Raw genomic sequence first — 11872 nt, 5'->3', positions numbered from 1 at the left:
AAAATTTAACATTTCCAACTAAGAATTGAATACACAGGCTTTTAGAATACTCTTATATCTCGTGTTTTATAATAATGGAAAAGCTTACATCTGTTGCTTTTGAGACAGGGCCTATTTCTCTATCCGATCAAAGAATGCAGGTAGGCTTTCAGGTACCGATTCCCAGATTCAACATCCTTGAATTCAATATCTAACAGCTGTTGTAAATGAATAAGAATGGGAGAAAACTGGACAAAAAGCAATGTAAAGGCGACAAACGCTTAACCGACCAACAACACAATCTCAACCGAACTCATACCGATAAATGTCTCATCCACACATCACAAATTCTCAAAATCAAAAAATACAAAATTCAGCAAGAGCGTGAATATATAATTTTATTCAAATATAAGCTTCGGGTTAGTATTAAATTAAACGTTTGAGGCATCGCACGAAGTGGTTTGATGTGTGCATAAATTGGTTTTTAGCCTCGTCTAGAATAGTTTTTGAAACAAGTTGCAAACACAAGATGTTCTAGCAGCTGGCTCCGGCTTATACAAGCTGTACAGACAGCGAGGAGACAAAAAAACTGGGCTGAACATGTTAGAAACACATGTAACTGAATCTGGCGGAGGAAACTAGATCTCGGGGAGAAACTGGGGTGCGAGGGTGGGATACGGGTCGATGCTACAACTCGTTCGGCTCGTACAAAAAATTTCCCACTAGGAAAAAATTGAAATTTTAAAAATTATAAAAGACGATTTTTTACCATGTGTGACGTTTTTGGGATTTACCTCTCGCACGCCCTTCCGCTTATCCGTTCCCTGACCAAGGATTAGAACTGAAGAAAATGGCCATTTTCACATAAGAAAAGTAAAACATGCTTACACCGGAAACCCTTGGGAGCAAAATTTAAGTGAATTTCCATATAAACAAATATAAACGGACTCAATCCGAAATTCTTAGGGATATCTACAATCTCAGGGGAATGCTCAGACATGGAACATGGAATGAGTATAGTCTAATAGATAGTTTTCATGTAATGTTGGTTTTTTGAAAATCTGATTTACATACTTGCACAAACATCTCTTGAAATTTCAATAAATTAAGATTTGAGGAAAAAACCCTTTCAACCAACATAATCAGTTTTAAATCCATATCTAAATGTGTCAATGCACACTATTATTGAATTTAATACTTTCCTTTTCAGAAATTTATAAGTGGAAAATTAGGGTGGACTTTAATCAGAAGAGTTTGAACAATCTGATATTATTTCATCAGGAGAATACTACAAATTTTGCTTTTCAAGTTGCCTTAATTTTTGTAATATCAATATAATTAATAATTATACAGAAATCGTGAGATGCGGTCTGGTGTAGGTTTCAGAAAAAACATTTTCTTTATTGTGCCAACGTTTCGATCTTTATTGAAATCATCTTCAGGGCTCAAAGTGTTTGTCTTCTGTGTAATTGTGCCATTCTTGCGTGTCATGTTGAGAGTGCCTGCCACGATTTCTGTATAATTATCGATTAACGGTCACTAATCACCACACAATATAATTAATGTGTATTGCTACATACAAAAAGAAGTTACATAATAACTCTATAAAGTTATGTAGTTTAGGCGTTTTCGTTCATTTTGGACTGCCTCTTCGTTGGTTGGGTTTGTCAGTTGAGTTCTATATTCCATCTTCAGAGGCTGTAATGGGTAGAGTCAACGAATTTCTAGCCTCTCCCTGACTATAACCCAGATGAAGACAAAACGCGTCTGATGTACCAAACCAGCGAGGACAGGGTAACCAAAATATTCAATAAAGATCAAGGATAAAAGATGAATAAGGACATTCGTGCTGATGAAATGAGTCAGCCCCTTGCCTCATTCTACTTATAACCGCGATCAACTTAAAGACGGCGAATTTCCTAAGTTATATTTTTTATGCTTTGCATGCGGTATATGTATTAATAATTACGTCCAAGGTTATAAGCTGGGCGGGGACAAATAAATTCTGTTTGAATTGACAGGAAACAAACATGGAACGAGACGGTCCCTTGCCTCACCCAACTTAAACCCCTGGTCAACAACGAAGACTGCGAAATTCCGAAAAATTTTTATGATTCTTCTTTCTATTCGAATAGCTTTCCATATGTATAAATGTCGTCGTACATGCTATATGCTAGGAGAGAACAAATGAAATCAGGATAGATCAACCATCTTTATTTAGAGAAGTTAAAAACGACGAAACGCCTGAATTAATTTTTTCTTTGCACCTAGTTTAACTTTTTGTTTGCTTTCTAGTGTATATGCCCCTCCTACTTTTGTATGCTGAATTGATTGATCGAAATACTTTACATTTTAAAAGGATAACATATACAAATTACATTTTGAATGGTACACAATGTATATTGGCATGGCTAATGCCAGCTTCTAGTTGTATGCTATATATAAACTAGTAGTGTTGGCCAGGGTATACAGCAGGGATGCTAGGCCACACGTTCCAACAGATAAAAATGATCGGAAACTGCAGAACTACTTGTTCTACGTCAAAAGGAGGCAATTAGATTCGAACTGTTCGAATCTTTCCTAGCATCCTAGCATTAAACATTAAAGCCATTTTGTCTTAAGAGGTCGGTCAAGGATTAAAGCAGGGTGAGGACAAATCAACGCTGAATATAGGTAGGGTTAAATTTGAGAACCTAGAATGAATCGGTCCATTGCTTCTCTATGCTTTCCCACCTGATCAAAAACGAATTATGGTTTTGCTTCTAGTACGATGTTGGTTAGTTTTTTATAGGAACACCTTTGCACAGAGTAAGGAAAAATTAGCTCTGTATTGCGGCATTAAAAATTCGTGCAGATAGAATGAACGTCCCTAGCCTCACCGTACTTATAACCCACCCGTAAGTGTGAAAACGAAATGCCTAAACTTAATATTTGCTTCTAGTTTATGGTAATTCATCGTTCTACATGATCGCTCTTGCATGCAGTACCAACAGGGTTGGCCAGAGATATAAGTAGGGTAAGGACAAATCTACTCTGTATAGCAATTCCTGCAGATGGAATGAGTTAGTCTCTTGCCCCACTTGGATGCTGGACGTAAATGTACCATTAGTATTGGCCAGGTTTATAAGCTGGGAGAGGCTTGGCAACCGTGCAATTTGAGTATTGGTCTACCAAAAATATCTTCTTTTTTTCAAAGCTCACAGCACATTGGACTAATTATTTGTGTAAAACCTGCTATCCGACCTTGCCCCTTCGCTCCAAGTTTCTTAAGTGGAAATTATGTGTGGTTAATTTGTTTTCTATCTGTATTACACGTAGGACAAAGATGCAGTTCATGTTTGGAGTAATGTAAATTTTTCATAGAAAACGTACCTTCGTAGCCTTAATGTTTATAGTTTTGCCTACTTTTTTAAATTATTATGTACGTTTAATTAAGGCCTTCCTGACTTGAACTGTAAATGATGGCAACTGTTTTGTCACATTAAAAAAAAAATTATACCGTGAACCCTGATAAAATAAGGAAAGGATTTGCTTATTCTTTTGTACAGCTGTGTTTAGTAGTTTGGTAACAAAACAAAATGGATCTATTTGTCCATGTGTGGGTTATTTCTACAAAAATTTGTTGATTTTTGATTAACCAGAAATCGATTTGAACTATTTTGAAACAATGGCTTTTAAAACCTGTAAAGTTAATTTTATTAGAAAATTAGAAGAAAAACACTTACCCCGATTAACAACTGGATCTGAAAAACCAAATTGCCGCCTATGTAACAACTAATTAACAACTGAAATGTCATAACGAATGTCAACTGAATCAATTGTTTGACTGGATGCACTGCCTTCCCGCTCGATAGAAACGCGCACGAAATTTTTCGAACCAAAGTTTTCCGTTTAGAAATAAGTGTGGTGGCGAAAACTTTAACAGTGATTTCACAATTAATTCTTGTTTTTTTTTAAACTTTATAAATTATTTTATAAAGTTCGACATCTATGGAAACGATTAAATGTGGAAAAAAATATTCAGACATTTCAGTAGACATTGCAGCTGGGTTCGGCACCAGCTGGGTGAAGATGTGCTTTCTCAGCTTTGTTCTTTCGAACGAGTTCTCGCAGTGGTCGTCTTACCTGAAATACAAAATAAATAAAACATTAGCTTTAAAAATAAAATAAAATAATTACAATTAATAAAAGTATTTCAGAACTGCATGGTTTCAACACGATCCAATTAATTTTTACGGAAAAAAAGAGAAAGGAAAATGTTACAACTGATATTTCCATAATGTTAGAATGTATTTAACGACATTCCTCAAAAGTATAAAGATTCCATATAAAAATTCCATGATTAAAATGTCAGGCAAAGAAACAATTTGCTTTTTTTAAAGCTTTTATTTTGTAAAAACCCCGGTTATCAACAGTTTTCCCGTTCCTCCACCTAATCATCTTCTGATTCTATTTTTCCTCTTTCCGAACCCTTGAAAATGATAACGCGTATAGAAACAGCACGACGTCTGGGATTCTCATGAGGGAGGCATTCTCCGAGGAAGGTCAGAAAGCCGACGTACACACATCTCTTTGAACACGTTGCACCTGACAGTCACGACTCTCTCGGTCCCATCCATGTTGAACTTGCCCTTGACTTCCGACTGGGAGGATTGTTCTAATATCGTCCCGGGCTTTCGAGATGTGACTCCCTGCACCGGCATTTCTTGAAAGTGATGATCAGAACTGACGTCGGGGTAATAAAAGTAACGTTTGAAGACAAATGACCCATAATGAACATGAAATTATATTCCAAGGTAATCTGTATGTTACCAGTTTTATTAAATATTGACAGTCTTTGGTCCGTACAGCTCCGCTTTCTATTACGAATTCGACGTAACCAAATACAAGTTTAAACTGGCTGTACAACTGTTTTGTAATCTCTGATATGATCATCCCTATGATCAACCCTTACATGATGCACTATTATTAAAAATATATATATATGGATTCTGGTCCGTATAGTCTCGCGGTTTCTGGAACATCTTGTTACAAAAAAATGTATATACCCCACATAGCAATCCATTAATCATGTTTTCGCTCCACCAACAATAAGAAATTACACAGCCGGTTAATATGTTCGCAGTTTATTATAAATTTACCGTCTCTGGTTCGATAGTCTCGCTGTTTCTGGAACATTTTGTTACTAAAAAAAATTTATACCCCACATAGCGACCCATTTAATCATGTTTTCGCTCCACAAACAATAAGAAATTACATTGCCGGTTAATATGTTCGCAGTTTAGTATAAATTTACCGTCTCTGGTCCGTATAGTCTCGCGGTTTCTGGAACATCTTGTTACAAAAAAATGTATATACCCCACATTGCGACCCATTTAATCATGTTTTCGCTCCACCAACAATAAGAAATTACACAGCCGGTTAATATGTTCGCAGTTTATTATAAATTTACCGTCTCTGGTCCGTATAGTCTCGCGGTTTCTGGAACATCTTGTTACAAAAAAATGTATATACCCCACATTGCGACCCATTTAATCATGTTTTCGCTCCACCAACAATAAGAAATTACACAGCCGGTTAATATGTTCGCAGTTTATTATAAATTTACCGTCTCTGGTCCGTATAGTCTCGCGGTTTCTGGAACATCTTGTTACAAAAAAATGTATATACCCCACATTGCGACCCATTTAATCATGTTTTCCCTCCACAAACAATAAGAAATTACATTTAATCAGGTTTTTGCCCAAAACACAATAAGAAATTATACTGCCGGTTAATATGTTAGCAGATTGATATAAATTTATCGTCTTGGTTCGAACAGTCTCGCTGTTTCTTTAACAACCTACTAGTAATCAATTTTTAGGTTTAATCAAAATTTATCCTCTCTGGTTCGAACTATCTCTCTGTTTCGGTGGTATCCACGTACTAAAACACTTTTTATACACCAACCTGATGCACAGCTAGCGTTTTACGCCAGACGATTCACCGATTTAATCAAAACTTATCCTCACTGATTCGTACCGTCTCGCAATTTCTGTAACTCTGTTCTAATGCACATTTTTCATACATTTGGCTAAAATGACCTTGCAGATATGAGACATTATATTTTCGGTAGACCTATCTATTTGCGGTTTAATAAAAAATTATAGTGTTTGGTTCGTACTGTCTTGCTGTTTCTGTAACTTATCTTTCTTCTACTGAAAAGTTTTTAATCAAAATTAAATTCTCTGCTTCATACTATCTCACTGTTTCTGTAGCATCCTTCTACTGAAACAATTTTTATATCCCTAATTAGATCCATTATATTTCGTGGACCGATTGACCAGAATTGTTGAATTTACTAATGAATGACTGAATCTAGGAAAGCTATTAAAAAAAGCCAACTTGTTCAGCGTAAAACTTTCTTAAAGATAAGACCTAGCGCAGGTGTGTGACTTAAAAGGCTGAGAAAATATCCATTGACAAATTTGGTCATTTTTCCGTACAAAAACCAGGTGGAAGTTTTTTAAATTTTTTTAAGGGCAGTGTATATATTGTGCATTAAGATTGAACAACAGAAAAAACTAGAGTAGTACTGGAGGGAAACAGATTTTAAAAGCTGGCGAAAATGTTCAATATACTGTATTTTTTAATATTTTTATTAAGATATTACATATTCTCACATTTTTTTTTTAAATAAAGTTTTTTATCACCATGCTGTAAACCTTTAAATGATTAAGAAAATTTTTCACTGGTTCAAGTCGTAAAATTCCAAGGGGAAGACTTAGCCGAGTTTTATTTAATTTACGAACCTCCCCCTCCCACAGCCCAGCTTTCATAAAGCACAAGTGATGTTTTCCCAGCCTCATTAAGAAGTCATAAGCGTAATGGTATGGGGGACCAGTGAAACTGTCCTTAATGTTTAACTTCTTAGTTGTACAAATGGGAACCGAGTCAATTTTTAATCTGAGGAATTTTCAGGAATGTTTAAACGTGTTTTTACAAAATTAGATTTTTTGCTCCGGGTTTACGTACGCTAAAAATGCAAGGCTTTACTTGCAGACTAGCCTGGAGGAGATAAAAGGCCGGATCACTGTGAAACCGTCAGCAGGGACGTCCAGGGGTTCGCCCCGGTGGACCTGGAGAAAACGTGGACCTTGAGCCCATTCCCTTGGCTCGACTCGCTTTCTATTTGGCCAGAGATCTCCCTTCGGAACCCTTGCGTAACAGAGCCCTCCCAACACGGCTAGGGCGTACACGAGTACGAACGCAAGCAAGAAAAATTTCACTTTGAAAAAGGCTCACCCCAGGGGAAAGTCCGCGCAGTGGACTCAGCGGCCGAGAAGTTTCCTTTCTCTCTGCCTTCGCCCCGAAGGCCGAACTTAATATTTTATTACACCGACATGTCATAAAAAATTATTATCTACCTTACATTTAAAATGTATAACATAACGCCAAAAACAAAACAGCCCACTCTATTTAAATCGGTCAAATAATTAAACATTCCAGGTATTATATCACGATCTTTCAAACATTCAATCAATGCCTTCGATAGCGTGGGATTTTAAAAAATAGACCAACAATGAACTTTAAAATATGTAGGCACGAGATGTTTTTATTCACATTATCGTACATCATTGTTGCAAGCTGAGCCTTTGTTTATCATCAAAGCAAAAACTTGCCGAGAGAAATTAAAATTACAAGCGTAAAACAACATAAACGATAGTTTGAACAGAAGGGTCAAATTTCTAAGAAAAGGAGTTTGCTACATTAACATATCATGATTATTATTAATAAAAATTCGAGGGAACCGCAGTAACTGAGGGTTCGCTCAGACTCTCGGCTCGTAGATCCCAACTTCGTGGGTTCGATTCCCACAGTCGCCCCGAGAATTTTTGACCCATATCCGTCCCGTTAAATTCACCCATTTGCTAATGTGCTAGGCAAGACGCTATTTAACAAAGAAAATGTATTTAGAAAAGGACCAACATTACCACTCAAGAGTTTTGATTAATTAAACGTCCCATAATCCATAATCTTTTCCGTGAGTGAGATAATTTTAATGCAATGTTTAAACAACTGTGCAGTGTGCGGAAAATAGTGAAACTTGAAGCAAGGAAAGCAAATATTTATCGTGCAGTTCATCTAAAAGCTTCTCTCCTGCGTGATAAGACAACACACTTTGAAAAAACAACCAATCCCTCAACGCCATTAGTATAAAAATCCATTAAGAAAATATTATATTCTCCTTCACAATAGTTTGTTTTATGAATTTCTTGCCCTAGATGAAATTTGAATAAATGAACTGTGCGAGTCGGTTGGAAGGGCGTCGTTTTTGCTTTTGGGTTCGCCTTATCCGGACTAGCCCCATTCACGCCGGGATTTTGTAAGCCTACGAGAGTTTTGGTGTCGTGAGCTTTTCTTTGTGAGCAATTCCCTTTTCACTTCTCCCAGTCCCTCTGAGACCCGAGGCCCATTTGAATGTCGACTTGTTGACTGTCCCCAAGCCCCTGAGGGTCTTGACGCAATCCTTGACCATGGATTCAATTTTTTATTCGAGTTCGGAATGTCGTTCTTTAAATTAAAAAGGGAAAAACCGCCTTTACAGGATCTGACACAATCTGTAAACGAATTATAAAACAGAACCTGCCATGTAAATCACTTTTAATAACATAACAGTGAAAACAGAACGGAAGGAAATTTTGGTAAAGAAGTATAGTATCTTCTTTAAAAAATGTTAATTTTTCGCTGATTAAACACAAATAATTGATATCAACGTTTGTACTGAAAAGAAAATCTAGAAAATTCAAAAATTTAGATCTTAGTGATTTAGCTCTAAATTGGAAACTAAAAGAAATTTGTACTAAATTTTTAGGTCTGTATATAAATAATGAATAGTATCTTTAAGTATACTGAAGTATTTTGGTAGTTTAACTTTTACGTAAGGGTAAATGAGATCGTAGCGAAGAAAGGGAGTTAAGTGGGGCAGATGCTGCTAGTCGGTTTCTTCCTTCACCAGCGCACTTTCGATTTCACTTCAGTTCGCGGCTCGTTTGCCGGCCGGTTACGACAAACGGTTATGAAACTTTCTCCTGTTGAAAAAGACTGTTCGAAACTAGAATGAACGGCGGGAGCCGGTTACGAGGATAGTCGGCCGGGATCTGGTCAAATCTTCCGAGTAGGTATGTGACCTTTGACGCTCGGCCGTCCTTCCTTTTCTCATCCGAAACCAGGTTCACCAAACCCATGCGCACCTCTAAAGGCCGCATTGAACTTTAAAAAGCGCCTTTTAGTATGTGACCCCTTTCGCGTACTCTTCGGATTCGAATTTAATTACTTATTCATGAAGCTTATTTCTGATCTTTTGTTCCCTGTGGGAAGTTCAGACGAGTTTGCGAAATCGGACGAAAATTATTCGGATGACGCGATGGGATGAAGAAAAAATTGGAAAGATTTGACATTAATCCCGGGACATTTGGCCTCTTACGAAAAGGGTAAAATCTCATCAACTGTACCAAAAGCAGAAAGCAGGACATTTTTCACTCTTACAAACGTTTCTTTAAAAGCTCCTTTTTTCCATTTGGAGTTGATCATAAAGTTTGATGAAATTCGTACCACTGTGAGCTTATGAAAGTCTAGGGGATCTAGAGAAAATAAATGTTTTTAAACGATGTTGAAAAATGGTAAATCCTGTTAAATGGTATTAATGGTAAGTGCTATAAATAATTTTTATTTATTTGTAAATAAATATCTAACATTTACTCAGGCAGATTAAACATGACTTAGCATGTTCATCAGCATGACCTCATATTGACCTGATCTTTGTCACAAATTTACCAAATTTTACGTGTTCTTTGTTGTGAGGTGGCTCATTTGATATATTTTTATTACATATATGTGTGTTGCAGAGAGCGAAGGCTGTATTGTGAAAATGATGAGTGATTAGTGAAAATGAAAAGATCGGAATTACGCGGGAGGATTGCTGCATCGTCTGCAAATGTCAGGTGGGATGAATGGCAACTTTGTACACCTGGGTTTGTGAGAGATTGAACGCTACCCTAAGGAACACCAGCATACATTATAGGGAAATATGCTGAGAGAGAAGGGCCATTAATAACTTGAAAAAACCCTGTCCATGAAATAACTGAGAACAACAGGCCAAACCCGCACAAAATGTTGGCTTCCGTTAAGAAAGGCAAAAGAGCAGCCCTGTTCCAACTCATGAACATCAAACATCAAATCTAATATGCTCTGTCAGTGTGGATAGTTGAGTACCAGTTGATAAAGCCAAACTGGTGGTCAGAAATAATAGTTTTCGAATTGTTTGTAGCATAAGTCTTTGAAAGAATTACACTGACAAAAAATTCTCTTTAGATCAGACAGCCAGGCAGCCATAGAAGTACTAGCATATAAAGAAGTCACAACTAAAAGAGTGGATGTAGGCAAAATCTCGGCAAACACAACAATCTAATAACACCTAGGGGAACCGGACACAAAGGAATTCAGGGTAATGAAAAATAGACAAACTGGCTAGAGGATGATCTGCAAGACCAAATAGGTCCTGTGAGCCGATACTTGGGATAACAAGCCCAAAAATAATATCTCTCAGAATGGGTACACAAAAAAACGAAAACAAAAGAAGAGATGGACAACCAAAACTGGTAAACACATTGCTACAGCTAGAGGTTAAACTCAGGGGAGGGAGGACTATTTACCGGTCACTGGAATCTCAGAAAACACGAACATAGCTTGCGTATAATCAATGATGACCCCATTTGTAAACTATGGAATGAGGAACAAGAAACTGCCACCATATCTTCGAATGCAAAGCAACCACTCAACGGAAGTAGAACCTAGGAACCATCGGAAAGAATTTCAGCAATTATAGTCTCTGACCTAATTCGATTGAACTGAACTGGTAAAAGTACATAAAAGGCTGCAGTGCTTGTGAATACAAAATCCCTGTTTCCTAGTCTTTCGTTATTATCATCAGGAGGGTAGAATTTTTTTTTTTTTTAAAGGAGCTTTTCTAAAATTTCTCCAATATGTAGGCAACTGTAAAAGCAAGAAAGATAAATGTAATTGAACGCATTAAAGAATAACTGTAATAAAGAAGGTAGAATATCTGTAACAAAGAATAAAGGAAATTTAGATCAAATATAAATCAAATAATGAGTGTTTATCAAGTTTGTATATGAAAAAATATTCTACGTTCTTTACAATTAAATTCTCACGGATGATTAAAATTCCATGCACGGTTTTTAACAACCAATTTTCCGAGTTTCTAATTTGGTGCTTAATTCCCAATCTATTCAAAAGACAAATAACGATGGGTAAATCAGACAGGGAAAGGGGGGGTCTTCGTCTGTATTTGATCAAGGGATCGGTCAGGTCCCGTTGTGCCTTTTTTTCTCAAACACGTTTTCGACCCATCAACTGTGTAAATCCGGCGTTAAACCCGTCTGACAACAGGGCCAAATCAGTGGTATTTGATCTCAACGATAATAAAAACCGATTACTGAATCGTCCCTGTGCCTGCCGTTCTTTACAAACATCAGTATTTTTTTTCGAATAAAAACTATATACACGGGTGAAAAATACTCAAATATAATAAATACAAATATATTTATGGCAGAACTTTATTTAATATTTCGTATGATTTTTAGTCCGACAAATACTAAATCTCGAAAATAGAAGATGGAACATGATTAATTTTTTTCGAGTTTTTTCCGGTCTTCAAATTTTGGATCACGTTGGATAAATAAAACAAAATACAGCAGCCGTCACGTCAGCTGTCGAAATTTTAGGCCACTCATGGCGTCTGGACCTCGGGTCGCTCTTTTCGCCTTGACAAGAAGGTTGAAAGGGAACTTTTTAATGGTTCGTTAAATATTAAATTTGTAAATGACAGTTA

The 11872-nt window shown here is 36.7% G+C and overlaps 1 protein-coding gene across 4 annotated transcripts in view; it reads right to left on the bottom strand.

Annotated features, from left to right (window-relative positions):
* The window catches only part of LOC106674383 (protein gustavus), a 380850-nt gene that overhangs the window by 162858 nt on the left and 206120 nt on the right, over positions 1 to 11872 (bottom strand). The window lies entirely within an intron of this gene.

Source organism: Cimex lectularius, unplaced genomic scaffold, assembly GCF_000648675.2.
Source record: "Cimex lectularius strain Harlan isolate CLEC.00 unplaced genomic scaffold, Clec_2.1 scaffold188, whole genome shotgun sequence".
NCBI classification, from domain to species: Eukaryota; Metazoa; Arthropoda; class Insecta; order Hemiptera; family Cimicidae; genus Cimex; species Cimex lectularius.
This window is presented reverse-complemented; position numbering and strand designations above follow the sequence as displayed.